The sequence below is a fragment of the Cinclus cinclus genome, chromosome 3, assembly GCF_963662255.1.
Source record: "Cinclus cinclus chromosome 3, bCinCin1.1, whole genome shotgun sequence".
Classification (NCBI taxonomy): domain Eukaryota; kingdom Metazoa; phylum Chordata; class Aves; order Passeriformes; family Cinclidae; genus Cinclus; species Cinclus cinclus.
The window spans coordinates 102,070,089-102,079,639 of NC_085048.1; positions in this window are offsets into that span (position 1 = coordinate 102,070,089).

A 9,551-nucleotide genomic window follows, 5' to 3' on the forward strand; every position below is an offset into this window, starting at 1 on the left:
ACAAGCAATTAGCATCAATGGCAAGCAAGATCTCACAGATGAACAACCTGACCTGGAAAAAGGAGGAGGGCAAAATAGGGAAAGTGAGAGACAGAAAGTCCCCATGTTTACATTCCAGAGGTGTGCAGGAAGAAACAGGCTAAGACAAATACAGCCAGGATAGAAGAAATTTAGGATGATTGACTGGTGTAGGTGGTCAAACGGGATGGAGTGGAAGGCTATCAAACACCGAATGACAGCTGACAACCTGGACAAAAAGAGATGCCATGGGGCTGGAGAAAGGAGAGGATGAAGAAAAAAGGCATAAAATTGATGTCCCCAGCAGTGCACAGATGAACTGAGAGATGAGGTGGCATTTGAATGGAGAGGTCAGGTGCAAGGGGTGGTCTTATAGCAAACCAGAAACTATTATATGTTCAATTTTCTCAAGAAAGGGAAGGAATGAGAACAAGAAGGGGCTATGGCAAGGGATTAGAAAGTCTAACTGGTGCAGCAGTTTAAAAGAAGGAGGAAGAAATATAGGGCCATATAGGAAAGACGGAGGAAGGTACAATAAGTGAGAGAGGGAGAGAGCAGAGCCCATTGTTGGAGATCCAGGAGGCTTTCAACAGCCAGACAGGACCTCTGACCTGCAAGTCAGAGATTAAAAACTCTTCTGAAGTTTTGGAGATGGGAAAGAAAGTAGTGAATTTCTAATGTGGATTTTTCCTGAAGTTTCCAGTGACACAAAAGGACAAACACAGGGTAAAGATGCAAGGAGGGAGACAGCTTGTGTTGTTGAGATAAACTGCAAGGGTAAGAGAGGAAAGTCAGAAGTTTTGGCACCAGTGTGAGAGTGTCATGTACCAGAGATCACAAGAACACTAAAAAGAAAGAAAGGGATCAGCCCTGCTGATATGGGAAGCATATACACATACAATAATTCAGAATTTTAGAAGCATATAATGTGCTTAGGTAGGTGGAGGGGAAGACAGAAATACATAGCTTATTTAGCAATTTTGTAAAAGTAGAGAAACAACTTGTAATAGAACATACAGGAACACAACTTGTTAGATAGAAGCAATTTGAAACACATTAAGAACACACTAAGAATTTAGTTGCTAGGTAAAGGCCATAAAGATAAGTAGTATATTATGAAAACTCAGTAAAGCAGAACTTAGGTATTGTGAGGAATCCATAAAGCAGAACCTGAGGATTAAGAAACCAGCAAGAACCAGGCTGCTGGTTTTGGCCAGGAAAGGCTGACCTGGGAATTAGCCAGACCCCCAGTGCAACTGCCCAGCGACAGGGTCAAACAGCAGACACCTGAGGAAGACGTCTTTACTTCATCAGAAGACCCCTGCCCATGATCACCAGGAGGCACGGCACAGCAGAAGACTAATTATATGAATCACAAGGAAGCAGAGAAGGGTCAGGGATGGGTGGGCAGGGAGGTGTGGGATCTATGCCTATTTAAACCTGAAACCTGTCTTGACCAGGTACACATATATGGTGGAAATATCCCCTATGCGTCCCAGCTGGAAATAAAACATACCACTTTACAATTTTAAATTGTGAATTTAAATTCCGCAATGCAGTTCTGGTGCCGTGACTCGGATTCCCCTTGTCTGGCTGCGTCTGGACATCCTAGGCGCTCCTGGGGTGTTTTCCAGAGGAATTGCATTCCCTGGAATGTCCTCTGCGGGAGCGAACATGAACCTTCTATAGAGCGGATAACGTGTGTTTTATCAGAATTAAGGAGGACCCAAGGTGCACCTGGCGGAGTCAGTGTGTCAGAAACGTCTGACATATAACGCTGACCTTTTGGGAAAAGGTACAGGAGAGCCAGCAAAAGGGAGGGTTCTACTGAGCACATGGGGTGGCCGCTAGAGAGCTTGGGGATATCTTGAGCAGAATCCCAGGTATTACTGGTATTTTCTGCGATCTTGCTGCTATAATTCTTACTGCCACGAATATATTGTGTAAACTGTGCTCGTGTTAATAGTTGGTGGAATATATGGTGGTTTAAATTTACACTTAAATCTTTGCTGGTGGAAAATTTGGTTTTGGGTAGCTAAGTTTATTTATGGAGCCTCTAGTTTGGTAAAAGAGTGGTGGTTTGTAGTTTGTATTCATTTTTTCTGGTAACACTGGCCTCTTGTGTCAAAAGATATAATTACAACGGGTCAGTAGCTTTCTGAGTTGCCAAAAGTGGCTAAGGCTCAACCCTGGAGAGCCCGACCAACTAAGGAGGCTCTTGCTAGATGGTTACAGCTCAAACCGGGCGAGTTTCTGAATGATGGGGGGCAGTGGAGCTTTGTAAGGCAAGAGAACGGAACAGAGAATCGGGTGTACTTAGTACGAATATACTCGGACTCAGAGGGTCATTATCTGGCTTTTGGGTGGGAACAACCCCCAGTCGAGAAAGATCTGAAAAATCCCGGCAGACAGGGACAAAGGGGAGTAATTCCCTGTTTTGTGTGTGGACTGGCAATCTTTCATTGGGGATTAGGGTGGCATTCAGCCTGGGTTCTCCTCTTGTGTAAAAGAAAGTGTAGAAAGAAGTGGTATTGCATATCTGATAGGAGAAAGCCTATATGCCCCAGGTGTACCCCAGAAGGGTAACGAAATTATAGTCACAACTTAGCTCATGCTGAATGTGAAATAGTGAACTTGATCTGTGGAAAGAGTTATTTGGTCCCCAAGGTTTGGGACATTTTGAAGACTATTGGGAAAATGTGAAAGATCACTCTAAGCAAAGATTTGAGTGGAAATTAAAGAAAGAGAGAAAGAAAAATAAGGAGGTAGACAATGGGAACCCAGCAGAGTAAGGAAGTCTCCAAAAGAAGTCCTTTAGGATGTATTCTAGCCCATTGAAAGGAGATTGTAAGAACAGGAAGAACGGATAGTTAAAAGGTTCTGATTAAACACTGTAATCAGTGGTGGCCTCTGTATAAGCTAGAGGATGGAGCAAAGTAGCCACTGAGTAGGACCACAGATTACAATACCATGTTGCAGTTATTTTTGAGATGGGAAGGAAAATAGGATGAGGCATCATATGCAGGTAAGTTTTTCACTTTGAGAAACCATCCAAAATGGCAAAGGGATTGTGATATTATTCCACCACGAGATCCTATGGTTCTAGCATTGGAAAGGGAAAACAAAAGGGTCTCACATAAATTAAGATGATGCTACTCAGCCTGTAGTATTGGCCATTCTGATCTAGATGATCTATATAGAGCCCCTCCCCAATCACTGGAGTTAGGTGGGAACCCAGGGAGGGCACCAAATTGAGCCACAACACCACCCCTGGGAAGCCCAGTGTCCTCCTACACAAGGATAAGGCTTAGGGAGCAACCAGCAGTCTTGCAAGCACCTCTAGGAGAAGCAATAGGAGCAGACAAGACAATGATGACCCTAAAGGTCCCATTTAATACCAGTGATTTGGAAATATGGAAGAAGAATGTAAAGGGCTACTGAAAGGATCCTATAAGAATAACTGGATATTTCCAGTTAATAAATCCATGCTCCTAATTGGAATGATACACAGTTACTGCTACATGCAATGACGGTGTCCTAGTTTGAAAGACAGGTGTTTGCCAAGGAAAGCAGAAGCTTCCCTTTGGACTGAAAAAAAAACGTGATTCTTCCGATTATTATAATTTTGGAATTATGAGAGCTCTCAGGCAAAGATATGGGGGTAGGAATAACAGTTCTTTACTAGTATATATAACACGACAAACAAGAACAACAACAGCTATGAAATTACCCACAAACAGAACAGTAACTCAGTCCCAGTGTTTTTTGGCTGCAGGCACCTTTTCCCTGAGCTGCAGTTCCCGGTGCTGGGGGCGGGCGGGTCCCGCAGAGCTGCAGGAGGGCTAGGGGTGATGGCAGCGCTGTCCCAGGGGGAGAGAGAGATGGAGAGAGAGCCCTCCGCTCACGGTGTGGGTCCCAGTGCTCAGCAGAGTGCTGGATGGTGGTAGTTCACAGCGAGAAGGCAGCCGGGCAGGGTCCGGTTTCCCGACGCTGGGATGGCTGGGATGGGACACAGGCGGCGATCGTCCGTCTCGTCCGAACTCCGCGGGGGAAATGGGCCGAGGCCCAGCCTTCCGCTTCCTCTTCTGGCTGTTTGAATCCCGCGGGGTTTCTCTCTTCCCTCCCGGCCCCTCCCCCTTGTCACCAGGGCCCAGTCAACAGGTATCTTAGCATGACAATGGGGAAAATTCCACAGAGGGAAAAAGGAAAAGAAACCAACCCCCAACATTATCCACCCCGAATTTTCCCCTACCATCATGCCAAATCAAATTAAAATCTTCAAATTAAACACATCCATACAGTTACAGATACAGGCACAGTATTGTAGGTAGTTCACCCTAAAACAAGGTCTCCTTGGGGTATGCATCTGGTCTTTCCATCCCTTTGCATGATCCCCCAGGTACACCCTGGCCCTTGAGCAAAAACCACCCCCTGAATTGGATTGTCTTTGCTGGAGGCAGAGTTCACCCAAACACGTTTTCCTAGCATACCTCTCATGTGCACCACTGGAACCTTGTCCCCATCTGGTGTTCTCAAGGGCTCAGACTGGGCAGGGTCTGCTCGATTAGTGGAACCTTGGGTGTTCACTAACCATGTGGCCTTTGGTAGATTAATCTCCCAGTTCTTGAAAGTCCCCCCACCCAGTGCCTTCAAGGTGGTTTTAAGCAGCCCATTGCACCGTTCCACTTTCCCAGCCGCTGGTGCGTGATAAGGAATGTGGTACACCCACTCGATGCCGTGTTCTCTGGCCCAGGTGTTTATGAGGCTGTTCTTGAAATGAGTCCCATTGTCTGACTCAATTCTCGCAGGGGTACCATGTCTCCAAAGGACTTGCTTTTCCAGGCCCTGGATGGTGTTGCGGGCAGTGGCATGAGGCACAGGGTAGGTCTCCAACCATCCAGTGGTGGCTTCCACCATGGTCAGCACATAGCGCTTCCCTTGGCGTGTCTGAGGCAGTGGGATGTAGTCAATCTGCCAGGCCTCCCCATATTTATATTTGGACCACCGCCCCCCATACCAGAGGGGCTTCACTCGCTTGGCTTGCTTGATGGCAGCACACGTCTCACAGTCATGGATAACCTGGGAAATACTGTCCATGGTGAGATCCACCCCTCGGTCTCGTGCCCACTTATAGGTAGCATCTCTGCCTTGGTGACCTGAGGCATTGTGGGCCCATCGAGCCAGGAACAACTCTCCCTTGTGTTGCCAGTCTAAGTCTATCTGTGACACCTCTATCCTTGCAGCCTGATCTACTTGCTTATTGTGTTGGTGCTCCTCATTAGCCCGACTCTTGGGGACATGGGCATCTACATGACGGACCTTTACGGGTAGCTTCTCTACCCGAGTGGCAATGTCTTTCCACTCATCAGCAGCCCAGATTGGTTTTCCCCTACGTTGCCAGTTAGCTTTTTTCCATCTTTCCAGCCAGCCTCACAGAGCATTGGCTACCATCCATGAATCAGTGTAAAGGTAAAGCTTTGGCCACTTCTCTCTTTCAGCAATGTCCAGGGCCAGCTGAACAGCTTTGAGTTCAGCAAGTTGACTTGATCCACCTTCTCCTTCAGTAGCTTGTGCAACCTGTCGTGTGGGGCTCCATACGGCTGCTTTCCACTTGCGGTTCATCCCCACGATGCGACAGGAACCGTCAGTGAAAAGAGCGTAGTGAGTTTCATCTGCTGGCAGTTGGTTGTATGGCGGGGCTTCATCAGCCCGGGTCACTTGTTCTTGCTCCTCTTCATCGGCAAGACCAAAATTTGCACCTTCTGGCCAGTTTGTAATTATTTCCAAAATCCCAGGGCGATTTGGGTTTCCGATACGGGCGCGCTGTGTGATGAGGGCGATCCACTTGCTCCATGTGGCATCGGTGGCGTGGTGGGTAGAGGGGACCTTCCCTTTAAACATCCACCCCAGCACTGGTAGTCGGGGTGCCAGGAGGAGCTGTGCTTCTGTGCCAATCACCTCTGAGGCAGCTTGAACTCCTTCATAAGCAGCCAAGATCTCCTTCTCTGTTGGGGTGTAGTTAGCTTCAGACCCTCTGTAACTTCGGCTCCAGAATCCCAGAGGTCGGCCTCGGGTCTCACCAGGTACCTTCTGCCAAAGGCTCCAGGACAAGCCCTTGTTCCCAGCTGCAGAGTAGAGCACATTGTTCACCTCTGGTCCCGTCCTGACTGGGCCGAGGGCTACAGCATGAGCAATCTCCTGCTTGATCTGGGCAAAGGCTTGCTGCTGCTCAGGGCCCCAGTGGAATTCGTTCTTCTTCCGGGTGACCAGGTAGAGAGGGCTCACGATCTGGCTGTACTCAGGAATGTGCATTCTCCAAAAGCCTATGGCACCTAGGAAAGCTTGTGTTTCCTTCTTGTTGGTTGGTGGAGACATCGCGGTGATCTTATTGATGACCTCAGTGGGGATTTAGCGCCGCCCGTCTTGCCACTTTACTCCCAGGAACTGGATCTCTCGGGCAGGACCTTTGACTTTGCTCCTCTTGATGGCAAAACCGGCTCCCAGCAGAATCTGGATGATCTTTTCTCCTTTCTCAAATACTTCCATTGCCGTGTTCCCCCACACAATGATGTCATCGATGTATTGCAGATGTTCTGGAGCTTCACCCTTTTCCAGTGCAGCCTGGATCAGTCCATGGCAGATGGTGGGGCTGTGTTTCCACCCCTGGGGCAGTCGGTTCCAGGTGTACTGCACGCCCCTCCAGGTGAAAGCAAACTGAGGCCTGCACTCTGCTTCCAGAGGAATGGAGAAAAATGCATTGGCAATGTCAATGGTGGCGTACCACTTTGCTGCCTTGGACTCCAGCTCGTACTGGAGTTCCAGCATGTCCGGCACGGCAGCGCTCAGCGGTGGAGTCACTTCATTCAATGCACGATAGTCCACAGTCAATCTCCATTCTCCATCAGACTTGCGCACAGGCCAGATGGGGCTGTTGAAGGGTGAGTGGGTTTTGCTGACCACCCCTTGGCCCTCCAGCTTATGGATCATCTTGTGGATGGGGATCACGGCATCTCGATTTGTCCTGTACTGCCAGTGGTGCACTGTCGAGGTGGCAATTGGCACTTGCTGCTCCTTCACCTTCAGGAGTCCCACTACAGATGGGTTCTCTGACAGTCCAAGCAAGGTGTTCAATTGCTTAATGTTTTCTGCCTCTACAGCAGCTATTCCAAAAGCCCACCTGAGTCCCTTTGGGTCTTTGTAATAGCCATTCCTGAGGAAGTCTATGCCTAGAATACACGGTGCCTCTGGGCCAGTCACAATTGGATGCTTCTGCCACTCTTTCCCAGTCAGGCTCACCTCAGCCTCCAGCAAAGTCAATTCCTGTGATCCCCCTGTCACCCCAGCAATAGAAACAGGCTCTTCCCCAACATGTTCTGATGGTATTAGGGTGACCTGTGAACCAGTATCAACTAATGCCCTATGTTTTTGTGGCCCTGATGTGCCAGGCCATCGGATCCACACCGTCCAAAAGACCCGGTTTTCCCGTGCCTCTCCCTGGCTAGAGGCAGGGCCCCTCTAGCACTGGTTATTATTTCCTTCCTGGGCATACATGTTGGAGGTTCCCTCAAGGGGATCTGACAAATCATCCTCCCTTTTGTAATACCCTGCATCTTGGTTATGGGAAGTTGAGGCTACCTTCACTTTAGTGGAGCTCCTTTGGTTAGTGTTTCCCTCCCTGAGTTGACGCCCCCGTGATGCCAGGGCAGAAGCGGGTTTCCCATCCCACCTCCTCATGTCTTCCCCATGGTCACGCAGAAAGAACCACAGGTCAGCTCGTGGGGTGTATCCTCTCTCCCTAGCTGGGTGACGTTGAGCTCTAACTCTGGCATCTGTGATTCGCACTGGTGCTGCATTGACCTTCCTCATCTCCTACCTCACCCCTCTTATCTCCTCCTTGAACTCCTCTCTGAGTTCCCTAATCACGGCAGAGACCTGAGCCTGCATTGGGCCATTCATTATACTCTCAAAATTTCTGAGCTTATTGGCAACAGAACCCACTGTCTCGTGGTTGGTGTCAGCATTAATGGCTGCAATGAATGTGGTGTATTGAGATGGCCCCAGGTGTGCCAGATTCCACAACATCTGCCCTGTGCACCTGACCTTGCCGGGGTCATTGCCATGTTGTCCACCCCTCCCAAAGAGTACTTCCAGTATTGCTACTTCTCTCAGCTGTTGGATCCCCTCCTCAGCGGTTTTCCAGCGCATTCTATGGTGGTGCTCCTGCATTCTCTCTCTATGGACAAACCTCTCTCTTACACTCATTAAAAGCCGCTCCCAGAGGGAAAGGGGGCCTGGTTCCCTTACGAATATGTGATCCACACCTGAGTCCTGGGTCAGGGGTCCCAAATTCCTTTCCTCAGTACCATCCAGCTGCACACCTGTACCCATAAGGTCCCAGACCCGCAGTAACCATGTTGTAAAAGCCTCACGGCCCCTTCGTACAACATCTTTACGCAGATTACGGAGACTCTGGTATGACAGGGACTCTGTGACGATCTCAACCTCTGGCTCTCCTGCTGGTTGTGAGGGCCCTGCTTTCTGATCATTATTATCCAGGTGCTTTGTTTTCACCTTAGACTTTCTAGTTTCCACGGGGGCAACTGCTGCTGGCTGTGAGTGCCCTTGCAGTTCAGCTGGAACCTGGTGAGATGTAACATCTGTGGGTTCCACTGCTGCACCATCAGGTTCTCCCTCTTTAAGGCAGGGGGAGAGTTTCTCAAGAGCTGGGGAAAGGTACTCCTTCAGCATTTGGCCTATCTCCTTCACTAGAAATCCCACCCACTCTGGATGGTTCCTTTCTGAGGTGAGCTCTGGGGCAGAATCAGGCTCAGGGGCAACATCCTTAGCCTCTGGGGCAGAATCCTTAGTCTCTGGGGCAGAATCCTTAGTCTCTGGGGCAGGGGCAGAGTCAGGCTCTGGGACAGAATCCTTAGTCTCTGGGGGAGAATCCTCAGTCTCTGGGGCAGGGGCAGGGTCAGGCTCTGGGGCAGAGTCCTTAGTCTCTGGGGCAGGGCCAGGCTCTGGGGCAGGATCCCTATTCCTTGGGGGACGTATCAGGGTTGTCATCCAAGTCAATCTCCCCTCATCTCGGAATGTTAAATAGAACAGGTTTACAAGGCCTATTAGCAATGTCAGCCACTGTATGACATCATTACTGCTTAGAAGAGATTTGAACCCCTCAAAAGCTGGTGGAGCAGACCCAAAAAACTGTGTAAGCGGTTGGGACAAAATTTTCCCTGGTGTCATATCCTCACAGTATGTGCCATTATTAAAGTAGCCCCAAAAACATACAGTTAGAGTGTGATAGCTCCGAATCCATGTGCCCACCTTCCAGAGGAAGTTAAAAATCCATGAATTTCTCACGTTATCAGCCCACAAAAGGAACTGGATAATAGTTACAGCAGCCTGAGTTATAGGACCCATGTTCAAGTAAGGGATTGCAAATGGGAGAGATAAAGCTGTGGCCACATGGAGCCCAAACCACAGTAATCTGGACAACATGATGCCACCTAACACAAAACTGAGGTAACTCA